The following is a 24,381-nucleotide window of genomic DNA, read 5'->3' as shown; positions in this document are numbered from 1 at the left end:
GTCTCCTGGATCCTTCTTCTACCTCACAAATGTAGTAAGCTAGGGTAATAATAATCATATTGCTAATTCTAGTGCAGCAGTGATCAGTATGATGAACATAACACGGCTGTGTAAGTAAACTTACCATAACAGTAGATGTTCGAATGATCCCTGCCCCAGTAACTGGTCCCTCCCTCCCTCCTTCCCCTTGTTTTACTGGTGTGCTTTTTATGCCAGGGTGTGGTCATTTCTTGTTCCCAACATTGTCCTTTCAGAGCTCAGCTTCCCCCTCTCTGTTGACATGAAGGCTCTGAAGGGCTTTGTGTCCAAACCTGTCTCTTTATTCAGCTCAGCTCAAGTTGACTGACAGTTTGGGCATGTGGAAGGTACTCTAAAGCTTTGGAAGCTGGTTAGTTGTTATATCCTTGACAGGATATAACCCATATAGCTGAGGCTACTGCAGCAATGATCATTCAAACATCTAGTGTTACAGTAAGTTTACTTACACAACTGTACTTTAAGTTGATAATTGAAGGGTGGTATAGGGCTAGCTTTGTGGAAAAGTCTGGAAAGTAAGTATGTGTGGCTGTACTGCTTTGACAGTAATTTTGTTTATTATTTTAGGCAGAATAGAAACATGTAGGCCTGTTTATTTGCTTAGACTGAAAGTAGCCTTGGTGTTGACCTAAGACAGAGAGACTGACTTATCTGTAAGTTAATACATGTGAGGAAAAGTTGGGTTGATTTATACCTCTCAAGTGTACCTCATTATGAAGAACGTTCCTCATTTGGGGTCCTAAAAAGTTCATGTTCCTCAAAGTTTCACATTAAAAGAGTGTCACATATTTTGTGTTAGCAATTTTTTAACTGATATCCATGGTAAATGGAAATAAATCATTAATTCATTAAAAAACTATTCTAAAAGTAAAAATATCACATTTTAACTATCCTATGAGCTTTCTAGTTGAAGTTGTCAGGAAGCGTTTAACAATTGTTCCACATTTTGCCCATTTGCTCCACATTATGAGAGGCAGTGTTCCTCATTGTGGAGATGGAAGGTTGAAAGCCATGAGTTGATTACCTACATTACTTAGAGCTAGTTGGTCCAGTTTATGCTGCGGTTAATATTTAGACAATTGTGCTGCCACAGAAGTGAGTTTAAAGAGAATTTATGCTTCAGTGGCTGGGATAGAGTAACCCCATCATTTGAGAGATATGCACAGGAAAACATTCTCAGGATGTATTTTGTGGTGTTTTGTAACAATATATATATACTTATTCTACACTAGTCTGAGTATCATTAGGAATGGAAAATCCACAATCTGCAGAAGTACAACACACCTTATAAAAGCCTACTTCATGCAAGTCACAATTAAAAAAAACTTTTATTAATACTTTGGAGTAAAGTAGCTTTTACTGTGTTTTTACCACAAGAAGGCACTTTGGTATAGGCTCCCCTTAGGGAAATTATTGCTGTCATGAATTAAACTAGATTTAACTTTTTTTTTTTTAATTAAGATGCCTTTAGAGATGGCTTTGTTACATTCCCCAGGCTTGTAGTGATTACAAGAGAGACAGATGATGTGGGACTTAGCTGTGCTTTTTCTAAGAACAGGCAATGGGCCAGATTAAGAAACAGCCCACCCACAGGAGGTAATGTTGCTGTAAAAAGGGCACTTTAATATGATTGTGGGAACCAGTGGTTCAGAGACACTTTCACTGTAATGAGGAAAGACTCCATTATTAGCTAATTTCCATGTCTTTGGACAGCTCAGAGATTACCACAAGTCCTAATAATCACTTTGCAGTGGTAATCATCACTGGTGGCCCATGCATCACATTGGCACTGGCACCCCCTGATTTACTCCCCCACATAGTTGCACACATTCGAGAAAGCACACAGACACAGAGAGACACACACACACGGAACTAGGACTCATGCTTGACACGTTTCCACAAATCGGAAACGGCCGAGCACAGTTTCGCGAAAGTGTTTTTTCACCGAAAAAGCACTTTTGCGAAACTCAAGTAAAAAAATACCTAACAACATTAAAACAGAAAAAACAACAGTAATCATGTTTATGCAGGGGGGAAGCCCCCCTGTGCCCCCCACACCCCCCTACTTTATATTTTCACTCCGAGATCACACTAAAGTGGGGGAAAGGGAATATTCCCTTATTGCCACTGTGCCACAATCTCAGCAACAGACATTTCCTTATGTTTTCATGTTTTTTTTTTTAGTACAGTTTCATGAAAGTGCTTTTGTTTGTGCTCGGCCATTTCCAATTCGTGGAAACGTGTTGTCGAGTATTAGTCCTAGACAAACACACACAAACACACACACACACACACACACACACACACACACACACACGCACACACACACACACACACACACACACACACACGCACACACGCACACACACACACACACACACACACACACACACACACACACACACACACACACACACACACACACACTCTGCAGAACATCTCTGCCTTTTGTTTTCTTTTACCAACCCTTGTAAATCCTGAATGATTACAGTCCATTGATAATGCCAGACATTATAGTTTCAATCTTCTTTATGTTCAGAAAATGCATTATGATGAAAGACCTGTGGGCTCTAAAAATTTTAAGTGGATTACAGTAATATTTAAAAGACTCTCTGGTGTTGTCTAGTATTCCCCCTGGCCTTGTCTGGTGGTGATGAGCACAGTCCTCATAAGTAATGGGCCATTGCATTCAGTCAGTAATGCCATAAATTAGAGGCTTTGTGCTGCAAAATCTACATTTTATTAACATTGTAAGTGGGTTAAGTAATACTGAAGTGTGTGCAGGATGTCTAGTGTCCCCACTGCAAAACCTGCTGATCTGATGTTGTCATTTTCATTCATTCCTCAGCTGAAGGGTTCAGATCCGACTCGACTGCTTCTCCTAGATGATCGGATCCTAGAGCTCTCAAGCTCCTCCATTTATCCATAATGTATCCCAATCTCATTTGCTGCCATTTGGTATCAGACGTGGATTCCTAGCTCTTGAGCAGTTTAGGTATATTCAGATATTTCTTCTCATTGGTATTTGTGAATTCCTAATTTTTGTTTTGTTGCTTTTATTCTTCTTTCCTTACCTTTCTTACTGCTGAGCAACCATTTCTGGTACTTCTTTAATTACCATTGCTGGTATTCTTTTGTACTCCTTCAGTAATTTACCTACCACTGTTGGTAGTGTTCTCCTGTCTATTCCTTTCTCTTTCCTTTAAAAAATGAAAAGTTTATTGTTTGTCTGTTGTTGTAGATAAGTGCAATTCTATTGCTTCTCTGTGTTTTGGTTAAGAACTTGTACCTGTCTTTGTTGGTAGTGCTTATAAGATGTCTGAGAAACCCTCTGGATTTAAAAAGTGTATTTTCTGTGGGCATGAGATCATATATTCTGATGCCCACAGGGAATGTGTGTATTTTTTGGGTCTGGCCCACCTTGATATAGACTGAGATATTTGATTTAATTTTAATTCTAGGGCCTTAATTGACTGTAAGAACAAGTTAACTTTCTGGGGTCTCTTGCCCTTCAAATCTTTCTCCTCAGTGGCTAGGGCTCAAATCCCTTCTAAGAAGCCAGAAAAGGCAAAAGTTGATTTTCAAACCAAGGACAAGGAGTCATGGAAAAGGTCTCCTGATCATCCCTCCACTTCGGCTTTGGCTCCCTCAATGGAGACCCCTGCGAAGACCCTAAAAAAGTCAGATCCATCAGTCTTGGATCTGATAGTTTGAAGTTCAAGATCTCCATGGATCTGTACCCCAATGCTTCCACTGGGTTCTATTTCATCCAGATTCCCCTCTCCATTCCTACAGGAGTCACCTCAAAGGCACTCTAGGCCTCTTTCCACTACTTTCTCTCTTCCGTCCTCCAGAAGCCTTTCAGAAGCAGACATGGACAGAATGATGAGGAAGTTGCTCAGAGCACAGATGGGGTTCTCCTGGATGCAATCCCTTTCGGGCCCGAGAGCTGAGGACTGTCCACTTCCCCTTTGGTATCTCCTTCTCTGATCTGTCCTTCAACTTGAGAGTCATCAGATCTGAGATCCCTAGGAGTGTCTACTTTATATCTGAAGAATGTTTATTCTTCAACTCCAATGGTTCCTCCTGAGCCAACTGGCACTGAATGTTTCAAAGCTAGAAGGTTTCTGGAGCCAAAGCATCAGCGCTGAATCTGTGGTCTTGGAGTTGACTCTGAGGTTTTCTGAGCTGTCTCTTCCTCTCAGAGCCTTGGCGTTGGATAGCTTGGGTCTGACTCCCTTCAAGGGTGGAGTGCTGATAGGGTTGCAGGAACCGACGATCCAAGAAATTTCAGCCTCAGATCTGTTGACTTCTGTTTCTCCTAGTCATTCCACTTTCGAGTTCATGCAGTGGGTTTTCTCTGTGTCTAGAGAACAGACATCTCTGTCCCCATGGGAAAAGACAACTCTACCTTATACTGTTCTGTGTTCTTCCCCTGGGACAGCCACCCCAAGCAAGCCTCCAGCCAGCCCATCAGGGCATTGTTATCTCTTACGATACCTCCCCAGAACACCCCACTGAGGAAGTCCTCACAACAGGATGTGCAAAAGGAAGCACTTAGATTCCTCCACCAGGAATCTCTCAACAGAGTACACTGATTTTCATGAGGGGGAGGGATCCCTCAGATTGCCACCTGACAATGTCTCCTTTGGAGACATCCTGGATCTTTTGAAACAAAGAGATGGTTGGTCTTCTAGTACTCCCTCCCAAGATGAATCAGTGTTTCTGGAGACTTTCAAGTCTGGCCCAGCTACTTTTTGGGTGACTCCCCCCCCCTGGCCAATGAGCTTGTTGACTTAGTTTCTTTGTGTGCATGGAAGAAGACAGACACTGTTGAGCCAATACCTAAGAGAGATAATAAGATTCTTGCTCCCCCATAAAGAACATGCAGACTGGAATAAGGGAATTCCTGTTGATGTCATGGTTATTGCTGCCACTACAAGAAAGGAACTAGCAGAGCAGAGTTCCTCTGCCCATCCGCCTTATAGGCAGTCTAGGGTGCTGGACAAATTTGGGAAGCATGTTTATGCTTCAGTGATCTTTTCTCTTAGGTCACTAAATTACTTGGCATATTTTACAAGACTGCAAAGGGATTTGATTATGGAACCTACCAACTCTCTTTCTGGGACCATGTCCTCCGAGGATGAGAACAGGATCTCCTTGCAGATGGCCACCCTTCTATCTCATATTCATTCATGAGGTTGATCTTCCATGCAGTGGAAGGTACCTCACGGGTGGCGGGTTCAGCCATAGCCATCATGTGACATGCCTGAATGTGCTTATGTGACTTTGCAGAACCATTTAAGTCTTCTTTTGTCAATGTGCCATTTGAAGGAGCTTCTCTTTTTGGCCGCAAGGTTAAGGACACATTCTCCAGATGTGAACCAGAGGGAAAGACCCGTCTGCCATGGGTGTATGTTTTTTATGTTTTTTACACCTCAAAGACCCTTCTCTAGGAACCAACAAGTTGGCAGAAAGATGTGGTTGAAGAAGTCGCAGGGTCCTTTCCAGGTTTCATGTGGAGATAGTCCCCCTAGGGCAGACGGGGTGATTTCACTGGAAGATGCCATCCTCTCAATGAAGGTGGTCCGCAGAACCAGGGATCTAAAGATTCTTTCTCAGATAAGTCCTATCAGCGCTCCTGAAAGTAGGCCTGACTGTCCTTCTCTGGAGGCAGCTAGGGGTTATTTATCCCTGCACCAGATAGCGTGGCTAGTTATCACAAAAGATACATGGGTGCAGAGGATTATATACAGAGGTTATACCATACCATTTTCCCTATCCCCTCCCACAATTGTGAAGAAAATTCCTGATATTCCACCCGATCAAAGGGAAGCAGCATCAGTAGAAATAAAAAAAGCTGCAAGAAAAAAAGAGTCATGCAAGAGGTCCCAGAACTTACTCAAGATTCTTCTTAATGCCAAAAAAGACACGGGACTTGAGATCAATTTTGGATCTCAGCAAGTTAAATCATTTTGCTCAGTACACAAAGTTTTGGATGGTCACTGCTCAGTCTATTTTGCCTCTGCTGCAGAAGAATAATTGGATGTGCTTGATAGATCTTCAGGATGCATACTATCACATCAAAATGAACAGGTGCTCTAGAAGAGAAATACACTTCTAGTTGGGAACCAGTCATTACCAGTTCAGGGCACTGCCCTTTGATCTTACCAGATCCCCCAGAGTGTTCACCAAATGCATAGAGCTGGTAGCAGCTCATCTGAAACTGCTGGGATTCCAGGTGCATCCATACCTAGATGACTGGCTCCTTACAGCCTCAACCAGGCATAAACTAATACAGGCAAGGGACTACTTGTTCCACTTGTGTTCTCATCTGGGAATAACAGTCAATTACAACAAATCTCAACTCACCCTAACACAGAGTCTGGAGTTCATAAGGGCACATCTGAAAGCAGTCCGTCAGATAATCTCGTTCCCCTCTACTCAAATAAACTCTCTACAGTCCCAAATAACGAAAGTGATCCAGAGTTTATCTCTTCCAGCCTGTCTGATCCTACAGATTTTGGGCTCAATGGCAGCAGCTTTCATCCTTGTTCCATTGGCCAGGTTCTATATGAGGATTCTTCAGTGGACTCTGTCAGCTCAATGGTCCACTTTCAAATATCCATTATCCATGCCATTCAGAATGATTTGAGCATGCAAAGGATATCTTCTATGATGGATCCATTGAAGCCAGGTACACAAGGGTCATTTCTTTGTTCTTCCCCTTCCCAAGGCCACGGTGACCTTGGATGCTTCCCAGCTTGAGATGGGTGGGTACTACTTGGAAGGATGGTCCAAGACACACTTTCCCCCAAAAAGGCCAGGACACATATCAGTGTCCTGGAGATGAGGGAGGTCCTTCTAGCATTGCAGGCTTTTCAAGACGTTCTCCCTTTCATGACAATTGCAGTTTAAACAGACAATATGTCAGTAGTCTAGTACATCAACCAACAAGAGGAACCAGATCGTGCCCTCTTTGTTGAGAAGCTATAACAGCATGGCAATGGGTGATTTCTTCCAATTGCTTTCTGATAGCAAAGCATATCCCAGGAAAATCCATTGTGATTGCAGACAAACTAAGTAGGTCCATTCTGATGTCTCATGAGTGGTCTCTCAATGTCACCATGATGGAGAAAATTTTCCATCAGTGGGGCCAACCATGCTGTGACCTATTTGGCTCTCCCCTCAACAATAAGTGTAGCAGGTTCTTTGCCCTGAACCTTCCATCAGGGGAGCCCTCCAGACTTCTGTATGCTTTTCCACACTTACCACTAATTCTCAAGTTTCTTCAGAAAGCAATTCATTTGAAGAGAACAGGTATCCTCATTGCCCCTGTGATGCCCGTGCCCTGGCCCAGCAATCAAGGAGCCTCAATCCTCACCACTAACACCAGTGAGGGGCATCTCATATAGGAGGAAAGGATAACAAATACACACAGTAAAGTGCAATTTCCCTTAAAAGCACACAGAGATCACAGTCAGTCTGGGGCTGGTCGCTCCCTTGCTCTCCAGGTCCCCAATAAGACTCCCCACTGGCACAGCTATAGGGTCCAGATCTCAACCAGCTGGGCAAGCTAAAATCTCCAGCACCCTCTCTGTCCAACCAGTGCTTCATGTCCCTGCCCAAGTAGCTGACACACACACACTTTGAGATAAGAGTTTATACAACCACACAGACACTTCTGGGGAAGGCTGTCACAGGTTCTCCAGCTGTGCCCCTTTTATCCAGACTATACGGTAGAAATCACTGCCACCACCCAGCTAATATTTATCAGCTACTCAAAGGCCCTTAAAAGGGTGTCCAATTATTATTGTGCAATATTATTATCCAATTGGTAAGTGTGACTAAACAGTCAAGGCTTATTTGGAGTGACCTGGACAGTAAACACTATAAATATGCAATGTACTCTAGAGCTTAAATTATCTCAACACAAAACAGCCACAGTTGAAAGGTTTAAAAATATTTAATAATAAATACTAAAAACACAAGACAATACTTCTTAGTACACAGTGCTAGTCAAGAGTTCAGAGATAACAGAGAAATACTTAAAATAATTCAGTAGTGCAGTTCTTGCATCACAGAAAAAAACACTTATTCTAATCTTTCTAGTTTCTAGCTATTTCTAAGAGAAAATACAAATCTAAGATAAACTTACATATAGAACACAGGCAGAGTGCTGATGAGTTGGATGGTCAAGACAAAAATGCTTATTGCCCTCTGATTGTCTCTACTTTTAAAATCACATTCCTGGTTCCATTACATCATTCTTCACACTTCCCTGGGTTCCCAGGCTAAAACTACATTTCCATTCTTAACATCTCCTTGTGTTATCTTGCAGCTGGTCAGGAAGCAGAGCAATAAAATACATTTGCATGTTTAAATCTAGCAATTTAACTCTTGGTTAAAACAATAGAAAGAATGTCTTCACCTAGACCGGCCAGAGCCAACTTTAAAGATCAAAGACAGCCATAAAATGCTTGACTTAGCTTCCTTACAGCAGAGTGTACTGTTGTTACATTTTTTTGCAGTTCCACATCTAACAGCAGTTTTTTTCCATTTAAGACAACAAGCCTGTGGTTCACATTAATATTTACAGATAACAGAATTATCTATAAAATTCTATCTGGCTAGGCTGGCAGCCTTCACATCCCCCCCACCCCGGAGAACTCAAGCTAGTTTTTCAAGTGACCCTTGAGAAATGCTGCTTGAGGGAGTTAGGTCTGTCTTAGTATACCTACCCCATTCCCTGTCTTGAGAGCCCATCTGCATTGACATTGCTAATCCCACTGCAGTGCTGCACTGACATATCATATGCTTGCAACCCTAGGCATCATCTTAGTAACTTGGCATTTTGCTGGATGGCTCTGTTTAACCATGTTAGGGGGTTGTGATCTGTCATAACAGTGAATTGCCTTCCATACAGATAAGGCTGAAGTTCCTGCAGTGCCCACACTATGGTTAGACATTCCTTTTCTACAGCGGCATAGCATTTCTCCCTGGGTTGGAACCTACAACTGAGATAAACCACTTGCTCCTCTTGTCCCTCTGAAGAAATCTGGCTAAGTACAGCCCCCACCCCATTGTTTAAAGCATCCACCTGCACAACAAATTCTTTGCTGTAATCTGGACTGGCTAACACAGGGGGTCCTCCCAAAGCTTCTTTAAGCTTCTGTAATGCCTGTTCACATACTGGGGTCCACACTAACTTATCTGGTCTGTTCTTCCTTGTCAGGTCTGTGAGGGGAGCAGCTATGGTACTATAACTGGGGACAAACTTTCTGTAGTACCCTGCTGTCCCTAAAAATGACCTCACCTGCTTTTTAGTAACAGGTGCAGGCCATGCCTGAATGGCTTCCACTTTGGCAGGTTCTGGCCTTATCTTACCACTCCCCACTCTATGTCCTAGGTAGGAAACCTCTGCCATACCCACCTGACATTTGCTTGGCTTAATGGTCAACCCTGCCCTCTGTAGTAAGTCCAGCACCTCCCTAACATGCTGAAGGTGCTCTGGCCAGGAATGGCTGTAGATGGCAATATCATCTAGGTAAGCAAGGGCCAACCCTCCTGCTCCTGCTAGGACACGATCTACCAGCCTCTGGAAAGTTGCTGGGGCATTCTTCATCCCAAAGGGCATCTTTGTGAACTCATACTAGCCAAAAGGAGTAACAAAAGCTGACTTCTCCCTAGCATTGGGAGTCAAGGGCACCTGCCAGTAACCCTTGGTAAGATCAATGGTTGTAAGATACATAGCCCCAGCCAGCTGCTCTAGGGCCTTATCTGTCCTAGGCATGGGGTAAGCATCTGACTGTGTGACTATTTAATTTCCTGTAGTCCACACAAAACCTGGTGCTGCCATCCTTCTTTGGCACCAGCACCACTTGGGAGGCCCAGGGACAGTTGGACTCTTGATGAGTCACCCCTAGTTCCAACATCGCCTGTACCTCCTCCCCTCTCAGAGTCTGTTTGACTCTCTCAGGCACTCTATAAGGGGCCTGCCTAATAGGCTTTTGGGGTCCTGTATTCACCTGGTGCTGCCCCAGGTGGGTGCACCCTGGTTTCCCAGTGAACATGTCCCCAAATTCCTACAACACTGCTCGGATTTCTCTAACCTGGGTAGGAGATAGCTGCTGGGACATTGCTACCCCTTCCACTGAGGTGTCAACCCGAGCCTCACTGAGGAGATCAGTTCCCAGTTCTCCCTCAAACTCCTCAATCTTTAATGAAGGGGCTAGTTTTTCGACTATTAGAGTTCAGTTGGCTGCCATTTCTAATTTCCACATGGGTGAAAATAACTCTATATTAGCCTCTTCTAAATTATGCAAGGCTTTTCTCGCGGGAGAATTTTTGCTTAGACCTCCATTGAAAGATCCTACTCCCCCAAGGGATTTAAATATAATGCTTCAGGCTTTAACTTAATCTCCCTTTGAACCTTCAGCCAAAGCTGACCTAAAATTTTTAACTTGGAAGACCATTTTATAAGGGTCTATTATGTCAGCTAGGAGATTATCTGAACTCCAGGCTCTGTCTTTAAAGCCTCCTTATCTCACATTTCACAAGGACAGTGTGTCTTTGTGGAGTCATCCTTTCTTTTTAGATAAGGTAGCTTCTGAGTCAAATATCAACCAGGTCATTTATCTCCCATTTTTCTTTCCAAATTTTTCAAACAAAGGAGAGTACATGTTACACCTATTGGATGTGCACAGACAACCTTCAAAGAACCTAGAACTTTAGGAAATCTGACCAGTTATTTGTTTCCTTTTCTCTTACCAGACTAGGCAATCTAGTATCTAAAGTTACATTGGCCAAATGGTTGACTGCTTGTATAAACTTTGTCTATGGTAAATTCGGTTTTATCGATACCAAAACCTCCTAGGGTCCATTCCATGAGATCTATGGCAGAATCTTCAGCTTTCTGGTCCACAGCATCTTTGATAATATTTGCGCCGCTCCAACTTGGGCTAATCCGCATACTTTCATTGCTTATTACAAGTTGGATTTGATTTCCAGGAGCACAGCAGCATTTAGCTCAGAAATGCTCAGGAATATCCTTCCTTAGGGGCCTCCCAAGGTTGTAGTAGCTGGGGACTCCATCCCATCAGTTGAAGAATGAATAAATGACAACATCAGATTAAAAAGGTATGTACTCACCATAACATTCCATCTATGTTGTTCATTTTCATTCATCCTCAACTCCCAGCTCATCTGCTTCCCCATTTTGTGCTTCTGGAGAGATAGGAACCTCAGTTCCTTGCTTGAGCTTCAGCTTCCTTTTTCCTATTCTACCCCTGCTTTTTTTCTGTTACTGGTTGTTTTACATCTATGGACAGCAAACTCGATATGAGGTATGTTAGGTTGCAAACACACACACAGACACAGACAGACACAGACAGACACACACACACACACACACACACACACACACACACACACACACACACACACACACACACACACACACACACACACACACACACACACACACACACACACACACACACAGTCATCATACATCAAACACACATCCCCACCCGATTGCAATCACAGATACCTTCATCCATTCACTCATATGTACATACACACATCCCTACACTACCTATCACCCTAACTAAACCCCCTAGTGATTCCACCCAGACAGACACACATACACACACTCACAGGACACCATCCATACCTCGGCAGATAGACAGACACACACCACTACCTGTCCAATAAACTACCAGCAATTACTTCTTATGCAGTCGCTCCCACTAAAAGTAGTGAATGAACGTGAACTTTTGGCTGTGTTAATTAATGTGGCTGGCAATAGTGATTGCCACAGCAGAATGGCTTTGTGAATCACTTGGCTACATAAATCATTTGTTGCAGGCATTTCTGGGGGAGAGCACATGACTCATTATCATGTGCCTCTCCTGAGGAATGCCTCATGGGACATCCCCACCATGGTGCTGTACCACATCCCATGTAAGCACTGTGGTAGGGCTGTCTCTGAATCAGAAATGAATACCTCCAGTGGTAAAAAGGGCTTAAAGCCAGTGGTAACATTTCTGAACCCCAGGAAATATCTTTCCTAAACACTAGTTACATTTCCTATTTACCAGTGCTGCTTTACAGTGGGAATCCAGCTTTAAGGTTTGCAAATTGGTTGAAAGGGTAGATGGTGTGTTCCTTTAACTCTTAACTGTTAATATTCTTTAGGGCCCGGAGTATTTTACATTTCCTGAGAAGTCTATCTAGGGGAGGTGGGGAGATGGCCTGGTTAATTTCTCTAACTTCTGTAATTAAAGGAAGCATTTGACCTGTTCTGAGTATACTTTTAAGCCATGCAAATTTTCCCTCTTCTGCAGAATCTGTATTTATGTATGTAGGCTTAGAGCCATAAGGATTTTTTTCATGTTTCTTGTAGTGTCTTTGTTGGGGGTGAGTTTGTCAATTTCATTAACTTTAACTGTTACAAGATGGACTTTCAAGCCATCAAGACTTTTCTTGCTTCTGCAGAGTTTGTATATATTTGGGTAAGTTGGCGTGGGGGGCTGAATGGATGGGAAGTCCTGTAAACATAAACAAAGACATTATTGGAGTATGGAAAATGCCTTCTGGGTGAGTCATGGATTTTCCATAATGAACACAATGTTGTACATACGTGTACCTTGTATCACAGTACATTGGGCTAAAAGTCAATGACTGACTTTGTAGTGACATCATCAGACCTAAAGGTATATGTTTTGGATACTCAGGTTAAGAGGTTATGGAGCTGTCAGCTGATCAACATGTATTCATAAGCTGATTCAGAAGAGCCCCACAAAACTCAAACTTCTAGTGAGAGTGCCCTCAGGAATGACCAAGAGGTACTTCTGGGTGTGATAATGTCTAGCTCTGGACTCCAGAAGAGATCTCCCATGTACCAGAGAGGGTTATAGATATAGAGACATAGACCCTATTCAAGACCTTAGAGGCTAATGCTGAAAGGTAGTTGGTGCTTGAACTAGGTGCCTTTAGGAACTGATAGTGGACAGTGACATGGAGAAAAGCTGATTTGTTAAAGAAGTGTTTTGTACAGTATCACATGGGATCCTTGAATATGAATGGTAGGTGCAGGCAGGACAAGAAGGCAACAGCTGCTGCAGTTACCAAAATGAAGTCATATCTATAGAAAAAGTCTGACGAGATTATGGACAATGATTTTTATGGCCTCTTGTAAAGTGTTATACTACAGGAAGTATCCACTAAAGAAAGCCCTGGGGCAGACCCAAGACATGCTGGAGAGATTTTTTGAGAACCCCTGTGGATTCTGCAGAACAAATTGATGAGTACTGCTGGGGATAACCAAGTCTGCATTTCCCATTCATCTTTCTTCCACATGACTCTGACTGAGGCAAGTAATTTAGAAGATGGATTAATAGACAGGGCACAAATATAAATTTGTAAAGTGTAAAACTGATAAATCATGTTTGGACTGCATGTGAAACTTAAAAGAAAATACATTTGTATTGCATGTAAACTGGCATACATTACTTTTTCTGCCACCACTGCTGCCTGAAATGTTCTACAAACTATTGTATATTACAGGATGATGTTACTTAAAATATGCCACCTACTGTATATAGAAAGCTGTGCAGGACAAGGCACAGTCACAGTCACAGTGGCTGATATTGTGACCTCAAAATTACTTGCCAGGTATACGGAAATGTGTGCAGGAGTAGGCACATTCACAGTGGCTGACACTGTAACCTCACAATGACTTGCCCCCTATATGGAAATGTGTGCAGGAGTAGGCACATTCACAGTGGCTGACACTGTAACCTCACAATGATTTGTCCCCATATGGAAATGTGTGCAGGAGTAGGCACATTCACAGTGGCTGACTGTAACCTCATAATGACTTGACAGCACTGTGATGCTGAACTACTTAGCACATTACAGTAGGTAGTAGATACAAACATTTCATTTAATAAGTGTAAGAGGGACAGCACCCTGTAAGGAAGCAGCTCAAGTAAAATTAATGTTTGCTTTACATGGACAAATTACATTCATTAATTATGGGGCACTGCTTTACCCCCACCTACATACATACATGCATACATAATTATTCTAAAACTGAAATAATAAAACGAAATGGTGGCCAAACACAGTCGAATCCACAAACAAATTTATTGTTGTTAGCGCTTTCATGCACTATACCTTAGAGCACTTCTTCAGACAACATAACATTGGGTAAAACCTCTTAAATACAAAATACAATTAAAACATAATTATCGACACACCCAGTCATTGATGCATCACTTAACTTTTAAAACCACATGCTCATAAAGAACTTCTAATGCTCATATCTTGTCTATATATGAAAGCAAAGAAATAGAAGTCTTTCTTTAACAATACGTTGGATACTATTCAAATTGATAATTTATCGTTCCAAAGCTTTTAATTTAAGCAAACATTTGATGGAACAAACATCGTTAATTCCAGGGTGAACATAGGCATTGATCTTTAACTGCCATAACAGTTCTTGCTCTTCTAATTTTAAATGCCATGGGCCAACTCTAGGATTTTTAAGAACTTGCTGAACTACTAAAAATTTAAAACGATGAGAATTGTATTCAAGTATATGCCTAGCTAAAGCATTGGTACTAATACCTTTCAAAATAGCATAAATATGCTCATAAATTCTCTGCTTCAACTGTCGCTCAGTCTTGCCGAAATAGAATGCAGGGCAAGACTGGCATAAAGCTAGGTATACTACCCCTTGACTTTCGCAATTAAATCTATCAGGAATACCATATCTAATGTTGTTCACATAGAAAAAATTCCCTATTTGAATGTGCTTACAGTAATTGCATCTACCACATTTATACATTCCTCTCTGTTGTTTAATTTGTCTATGTGGTAATTCAAACAAAGTTTTCAAACTCAGACCTCTTCTAAAAACCATAATAGGTTTTTCTCCTAAAATTTTGTTAAGTGTTCGCTGTTGTGAAATAATGTCCCAGTTATAATATAAAATATGCCAAAATTGTAATGATAAATCGTTAAATTCGGTCAAAAAACTGGTAACATATTCTCCTCTATCTAAGTTGATGGGGGATGTTGTTTCCTTATTATTTATGTCCCCACATTCATATCCTTTAGTTAATAAAGGTCCTAGGATGTTGTTACATCTCTTATCACTTATTTCTTTGGATAAACTTTTAATTAGTTTCAATGGATACCCACGATTTAAAAACATATTTTCTAAACGTTTACATTCTTCTTTAAAATCTTCATCACTAGAACACATCCTAGAGGCCCTAACTAATTGGCCTTTAACTATTCCCCTTTTCTGAAAAAAGGGGTGATTGCTTGAAAAATGTAAAAAAGAGTTACTGTAAAACAGCTTCCTGTATATTAAAGTTCTAAATCTCTTATGAGTTAAATCCTTATATAGTTGAATATCCAAAAAATTGATACATAGTTCATTATATTCAAATGTAAACACTAGAAATGAAGTAAAGGAGGTCATCACGTCAATTAGTTGTTCTGCGTCATCTCTAGAACCCTTCCAAATGATTAAAATATCGTCTTGGTAGCGTGTATACCAAGTAACGTGTTTTACGTACATTGGGTGGGGGAATAAATAAGTATGCTCCCAATATGCCATTAGGGCATTAGCGAAGCTCCCTCCACATGGGGAGCCCATAGCAATCCCTGTTTTTTGCAAGAAAAATTCGCCTTGAAACATGAAGAAATTATTTTTCAAAATAACATCTAATAAAGATATAATTAAATCAATAGTTTCTCCAGAAAGATTTTTCATAAGCAAATATTCTCTCACCCAATCCATCCCCAGTTTGTGTGGAATTACCGTGTAAAGGTCTTTAATATCAATAGTCAAAAACCCATAAGAAGTATCAAATATAATATTATTAAGATGGTGCAAGACATGCCATGAATCTCGGCATATCTGAACTTCAGACTTAAGAACATCTTTTAATTTATTGTCGACCCATTTTGCACATGCATATGTGATGGATTTACTTCCATCTATAATGGGCCTTAAAGGCGGGTTTGACATATTTTTATGTAGCTTCGGTACTCCAAAAATAACTGGGGTTAACGATGCAGGCATGGTAAAATAATAATAGCTATTCAAGGAGATACTAGCTTCAATGGAAAGGTCACTCAAAAAGTTTTTTATCTTTTGATATGCTTGATTAAATTCATTTAATGAAATTTTACTATAACTAGGAGTTGAAAGCATTTTACACATCCTATCAATGTATTCAGACTCATACATAAGAATTGCTCCTCCTCCTTTATCCGGTTTCATAACACGGATTTTGTTTGATCTTATAAACTCAGTGAATTGCTTCACTTCGTTATTACCTTCAAAATAAATCGCATTGCGATAGTAGTCACTAAAAGCTGCTCTAAAATGCATTTCGGACATTTTTTCAAACAACACTATATTATATTCTAAAGGAGGATTAAAGGTACTAGTCACTCGTTCATCAGTCAAAACACCACCAGAATTTCCAAACATAGCCTTTAAATTCATTTTACGTGTAAATAACTTCAAGTCACATAGAGCACGTGATCGATAATTATGTTTTAATTGTATTTTGTATTTAAGAGATTTTACCCAATGTTATGTTGTCTGAAGAAGTGCACTAAGGTATAGTGCATGAAAGCGCTAACAACAATAAATTTGTTTGTGGATTCGACTGCGTTTGGCCACCATTTCGTTTTGTTAATACATAATTATTCTATTTGAGAACTTGAGTTGCATTATAGGCATACAGGTTTGAAAGAAGGCTGTAACTTCCCCACCCAAAATGTGAAATACTAATTTTTAGATGTTATTAGAATGTTTTACAGTTTTTTCCATCTGGTGTTTAGTGTATACTAAACATGTGTATACATAGTTTAGACTGCAAACAAGTAATGTAAAGTGAAAAAAAAGTATGTGGTTTAGCAAGAATTGTGGTCTTTATGTGCTAACATTACATAGGCATATTTGTTGCTGTGCAAATTTCATATTTTAGTGTGTAATTATGAGACGGGAGCAGGAGTCTCCTCAAAATAAAATATATTAATTTGTAATGATTTCTTGAATATTTTGCAATATATTGCCATATGCCATATTTACTGCATATTCTCCCTGTGTCCACATAGCTTTTCACTGGGTGCTTCAGTTTCCTGTTGCACCCCAAATGCAAGCTGTAAGTGAATTTGTGATCCTCCAGATTGCTTGTAGGTATATGTGTCCGTGATAGTCTGCTTTCCGAGCCAGGACTGGTTTTTCTACCTTACACCCACTAATGCCTGGATATGCTTTGTGTCCTCTGTGATCTGAAATGGGTAAAGCAGGTAATTACTGAGTAAATAAGGGAATGAATGTATATAGAAGTACATGCATGCTTAATGGTGATTGTTAAAAATGCTGAACTACATTACATTAACTACTTAGCTGCAACGTTTATGTAAACTACAAAACTGCAAAGTCAGTGACACAACAGGTGGCATACTCACCTTTGGTGCCGCAGGCTGTGGGCTCCATTCTCACACCAGATAGATGAACTGCTGACACTGTAGTACAGCATAAGATGGGTGCTTCATGAGTGTGTTGTCCTTCAGATGAGAAGTTAAACTAAAATCTTATCTGCGTGAGTTACTGGCAGCTCTGGTGTATGTAAAGGATCCCACAGTACCTATCAAAATAGTAAGGGGTCCTTTATTTAAGACATCACAAAAACATTAGTTACATATCTACAAAATGCACATATTTATAGGTATATATATATATATATATATATATATATATATATATATATATATGTGTGTGTGTATAGATATATATATGGGTCTATATTAGAACATCAAAGTTTCACAATTTCGAATGTTCTAATATTGACCCCCTATTCAGTGAATGCTGAAAATAGCGAAACAACAGAAAACCGAATTTGTTCCTAGGGAAAGAATTTGGTTGTCCATTTCTGTCGCTTTGCTATTTTCAGCATTGTGGTGGAAAGTTACGGGTCGGGTTCAGGTAAGTGTGAGATTGGGCACGGGTTAGGTGAGTTAGGGTTAGGGCGTGGGTTAGGTATGTGTGCGATTGTGTGGATGTGGGGGTTAGGGCGGGTTAGGTGGGTTAGGGCGTGGATCAGGTAAGTGTGCGATTGTGTGGACGTGAGGGTTAGAGCGGGTTAGGTGAGTTAGGGTTAGGGCGCGGGTCAGGTAAGTGTTCGATTGTGTGTACATGAGGGTTAGGGCAGGGTAGGTGCGTTAGGGTTAGGGCTCGGGTGAGGTGAGTGTGCGATAGTTACAGATCTTAGGGTTAGGGTTAAGGTAAGTGGATAGTTAGTGGTGTTTGTATAGTTTAGTGTAGGGTTAGATGTAAGATTTTAGGTGTATGTGTGTGGATTGCTGTTTGTTTGGTGTGCTTGTGTTGTGTGTATGTGTTTCGGAACAGCAATTTTTTCCCTAGGAAAGAAATTGCTGTTCTGCATGTTCGATGTTCTCAGCTTTCACTGAATAGGGGTCGATATTAGAGCATTCGAAGTTGTGAAACTTCAATGTTCTAATATAGACCCTTATATATATATATATATATATATATATATATATATATATATAAAATATAAAATATCTATATATAAATATATGTATATACATACATACATACACACTTTTCTATTTTTTACTATTTATAATTTTTCGTTTTACCTCCTCATTCTTAATCTTTCATAATTGACCCCCCCACTCCTTCCTCCACAAACACAATCCTGTTTTTACAATATATCTGCAAAGTTAATTTCCCATTAAACAGATTTTCATTCCGTTTTTATTTTAATTAACAAATATTACATACAATAAAATAAATTCTTATCTTCCCTTCTCATATATTCTTTCTTATTGTTCTTGTAATATCCATACATAATCATATTCATGTCTATATTGTTTATGTCATTAATATTCTCAAAAAATCCTCACACATTTTCCCAAAATTGCTCTACTGTTTTACATTTCAAAAAACATATTCTGTTGTCTCCTCCTCCCCACAAAATAAACACTCTCTTTTCACTTTATTTTTATATGACATATTCCTATTTACTACTAACTTACTTATTATCAGTCTCCATAGGAAATCCTGGTGCTCTTGGAACACCACTTTTTCCGTACTGTAATGGTTGTAATCACTTCCTCTGGTAAATTTCCCATGGATATACACAATAATATTGTTTTATCACAATATTATATCAAATGCTTCTATCTTTCACTACATCAATTTTTATTTTCCACGTTAGTATTTTTTCTTGTTAATTTTTAATTTCTTCATTTACATACCCTATTTCTCTTTTTCTTATTTTCATCATCTCCTAGAACCTTTTGTACTTATATTTAAACGTGCTCATTATTAATTTCTCATTCTCTTCCTTTACCCACTTTAATACTTTATACAAGTTTAAAGAAGCAGAATAAACAACTGGACTTAGTAACCCCAATCCGCTTTCATCTTCAATCATACACAACACACCTCTTTTCACTGGGTTTAATCTTGAATCCCATATGAAAGAAAACACCAGTTGCAAAATTTATTTTTCATATTTTTCTGGGATCATATAAACATTTGACATATATACTGTTTCTCCCATTAATACAGAATTCACCAGATATTTTTTTTTCTTGAATGCTAATCTATACGTCTTCCACAGAAAACATATATTTTTTAATTTCTTTTATCAAATCCTCTCATTGCATCATAACTGTATTTTCCCAAATGTTATCCCTATCACAGAAAAAATACACTCCCTCCCCAATTTTCACCACATCACCAAAACCCTTACTTCTAGCTTTATTCAGGGTCATTCACATTTCCTTTAATTATCCATTCAGGCAAACCAACACTTACCTCAGCCATATTTTGTGCTTCTCAGCAACAATTATATCATCTGCGTATGTCAGAACTACTGCAATCCTCACATCCTTTTGCATTACATATCTAGCATCTTTCATTTTATAAGCTACTTCACTCACTATTGCAGGTATTTCCAATGCAGACATTATTTCACTCATGGGACAGCCTTGTCTTATACCACACTTCATGTATATTTCTTTACTCGGCCACCCATTTACTAGGTCACTGTATCATTCTGATATGTTGATACAAACACTCTCCTAATTCTATTACTTATTCCATACTTCTCTATAACATTCCACAAAACATGTCCTACTGTATCTAATGCTTTGCTAATATCACCTACCATAAGAATCACATCCCTCCCTTTTACTCATAATATCATCCACAATTTCTCTTACAATCACAAACAATTCTTGGCATCCCTTCCCTTTCATACTATATATACTTTATTCCATAATTTCCCTCATCCTTCTTTTCATTCTCCTCTGTACTGTTCTCATAAAAATGTTATAATCTGTGTTATTTAGTGTGATGGGTCTCCTTTTTTTTCCATTTCATTCTTCATATTTTTCTTCCATAGAAATATTAATATCCCAGACATAACTCTTCATAAACTAACCATTCCTTCAACCATTCTGTCAGTATATTTACAAAATACTGTGCTTGCCAATCCATTAATTTCTTGTACTTTCCTTACCCTATAACATCTGGACCTGATACTGAATCAAGTAGTATTTTTTTTCCAAGTTCTTCATTTAACTCATTCTCGATTATTTTTTTTACTTTATACATATTATCCACATGCTGTACTACAACAGTTATAATTTACTCTTGTATTCTTTTTACCTTTTCTTTTACATTTTTTTATTTTCCTCATTATACTAATATCATCCTTTATTATTTTACTAAAATATACCAATAACTCCTCCCTTCTCCCTTTTAAATAATACATCTGCCTAGACAGTAATGCCTTAATTTGTTTTCTCTTTTTTATACATCTTTTTCTATATCATAGTACTCTCTTGTATTGTTCTCTGTATTCTGTAATACATTTCTATACATTTTCCCATAGTTACCATTTTCTTTCTTAATCACATAATCCTGCTATTGAAAAAACTCTTTTTATGCATTTTTTTAAATTCAATCCTTTACTCAGACTATTTTTTGTTATAGAAATTATTCATGGTTACATGATCCTTTCATAACTGCAATGCTTCCCACACTATAGTTTCATCACATAATTTCTCATTTATTCTTTTTATTCTATTTCCTGTTCTAGTATACTCCCTTTCTTCCACCACCTCCATCCATATTGCTAAATGGTCTAAAAAAAACTATTATGACTGTATCACCATCTGCTATCCCCATGCCTTTTGACAATACAAAATAATCAGTTTCAGATCCAAGTGCCCCCTTCTATAAGACTATTGACATTTGTTCCACACAGTTAGTTTACCACATTTTATTGCTTCCTGTATTTTTTTTACATTTTTCCCTTTCTTTATTCCATTTTACCCTTAAATCACAATTAAAGTCCTCTGCAATTATAATTTTCATATTAGTTAATAATCTAACATTTGATGAAAAAGATTCTCACTTTAATAGCTAGTTATATAGCCACATAATGCTATAAACATACTCTTGACCTCACATCCACAACAGTTAACCTTTCCATCCTTGCCAGTGGTACATTTAGTATTTTCATTGTTTTTAAACAACACACCCACTCCAGAATAACATTCACTTCCTAAGTTTTTCTGTTTGCAGTCTTTCTTCACTTATCAGGAATCTTACATACTCTGACAGAATAACATCCACATCACATTTAGCACACCATTCCAGTACCTCTATACGTCTTACAGTATTAATAATACTGTTCAAATTTACTGAAAGTACTCTCAAACTGTGGATTTTCCTTCTTTTTAAGTTTAGGGGAAATGTTTTAAATTTTTTTTTCTTATTTTTACTCTTTTTTCCCAACTGAATATTTTTCCTGTGTCTATGCAAAAATAATCCTTGATCCTCAGAATGAGATTTTTCACTAGCTAGGACTTCAAAAACATTATTAGTATCAATATCTTTTCCTAACCTCTCTTCCTGTATGTGCTTTCTCTCTTTCCCTCTTCATTTCCCGTCCATAATTTCTTCCTTCTTTACCAGTTTTTCTCTTCCCTCTGGTGGAGTGGATTTCAATGAGCATGTTGGTGAAGGGAACAGAGGAGATGAGGAAGTGATGGGCAGGTATGGTGTTAAGGAAAGGAATGCAGAAGGTCAGATGGTAGTGGATTTTGCGAAGAGGATGGACATGGCTGTGGTGAATAAGTACTTTAAGAAGAGGGAGTAGCATAGGGTGATGTACAAGAGTGGAGGAAGATGCACACAGGTGGATTATATCCTATGCAGGAGGGACAGTCTGAAGGAGAGTGGAGACTGTAAAGTGGTGACAGGGGAAAGTATAGTTAGGCAGCATAGAATGGTGGTCTGTAGGATGACATTGGTGATCAAGAAGAGGAGGACAAGTGTGAGAGCGGTGCCAAGGATCAAATGGTGGAAGCTGAAAAAGGGTGATTGTGAGGTGGAGTTCAGGGAAGAGTTAAAACAGGCACTGGGGGGCAGTGAAGAGTTACCGAATAGCTGGGTAACTACAGCAGAGATGGTAAGGGAGACAGCTAGAAAGGTGCTTGGTGTGACATCTGGACAGAGGAAGGAGGACAAAGAGACCTGGTGGTGGAATGAAGAAATACAGGAGAGTATACAGAGGAAGAGGCTGGCGAAGAAGAACTGGGACTGTCAGAGAGATGAAGAAAGTAGACAGGAGTATAAGGAAAAGAGGAGGATGGCAAAGAGAGAGGTGGTGAAGGCTAAGGATAAGGCATATAGAAAGGTGTATGAAAGGTTGGACACTAAAGAGGGAGAAAATGACCTGTACAGATTGGCTAGACAGAGGGACCGACCTGGGAAAGATGTGCAGCAGGTAAGGGTGATAAAGGATAGTGAGGGAAACATACTCACAAGCGAGGAGAGTGCATTCAGCAGATGGAAAGTGTACTTTAAGGGGCTGATGAATGAAGAGAATGAGAGAGAGAGAAGGTTGGATGATGTGGGGATAGTGAAACAGATTAGCAAGGAGGAGGAATGGACAGCTATGAAGAGGATGCAGAATGGAAAGGCTGTTGGCCCAGATGACATACCAGTGGAAGCATGGAGGTGCTTAGGAGAAATGGCAGTGAAGTTTTTAACCAGATTGTTTAATGAAATCTTGGTTCATAGGTAGGTACTAGGCTATTGGCTCTAGGACCTATGTAAGTCTAGCCAAAAAGGTACCCTGCTTTTGCCACCCAAGAAAATTATTTTCCTGTGCTCCTGTCGAGCAGAGCCACAGAGGTGATCCCCAGGGTAAATTTCCTATTTCCCATCCAATCATCATGATTTTTCTTGAAGAGTGCTAATGAGGAGCTTTGTAGTTTGTTCCAGAATATGGGAAGTCTCTGGGACAGGAATCTATCCCTCCAGCATGTTCTGTTTATTGTAGTGACAAGGTTTAGGTCCCTAGAGCATGTAGCTTGGAGGGATTGGGATTTCTTTAAGTGGAGCATGTCCAACAGCTCTGGGTTTTCATAGCTTTTTATGTTAGGCAGAGATCACCTCTGAGAAGGCAATATGTGACGGAGTAAAGCTGGAGGTTTTTGAGATGGTCTGCGTAGGGCATCTGTTTGAGGCCGGTAATCCTCTTTGTGAGGTATTTCTATGACCTTTCCAGTTGTAGTAGATGTCTTGTGAGGTATATACCAAAAATGGCATTGTACTCTATAATGGGTCTAATGAGTGATGAGTAGAGGGAAACAATGATCTCTTTTTTCCTGGATGAGAAACCTTTATGATGAGGTCTGCCACGTAGAAGGATTTCCTGACTACTGTGGTGATGTGATTATCAAAGGAGAGACTACTGTCCACCTGTGTCCCAAGGTCCCTTATCACACTTTCAGTGTTAAGTAGACTACTACCTATGTGGTAGCTCATGGGTACAGAGTTTTTACCAAAGGGGATGACAATGCACTTTTTGGCATTGAGCTTGAGGCCATGAGTTTGAAACCAGGCATCTGTCTCCATGAGGCCCTTTTGTAGGATGTCCACATCGTTAGGAGTTTCAATTATGGCTCCTAGTTTGCAGTCATCTGCAAACTTCATTAGCCAGAGACCTTCTGTGTTAGCCTGCACTTCAGAAAAGTAGATACCAAACAGTACAGGAACCAGGACTGAACCCTGTGTTACTCCACTTGTCACTGGTCTGAAGTCGGATTTAGAGTCTGCTACTTTCACAGTGTGGGTTCTGTCAGTGAGCCAGTTGACAACCCACCTTGTGACATAGGGATTTATACCTAGTTTAGTGAGTTTATCTATAATTCCAGAGTGGAGTATGGTGTCAAAAGCCTTGGCAAGATCTAGATAGA

The sequence above is a fragment of the Protopterus annectens genome, chromosome 7.part0, assembly GCF_019279795.1.
Source record: "Protopterus annectens isolate FY-2018-M chromosome 7.part0, PAN1.0, whole genome shotgun sequence".
In the NCBI taxonomy this organism is placed as follows: Eukaryota; Metazoa; Chordata; order Ceratodontiformes; family Protopteridae; genus Protopterus; species Protopterus annectens.
The sequence above is the reverse complement of the archived record's forward strand: the minus strand, read 5'-3'. Positions refer to the sequence as shown.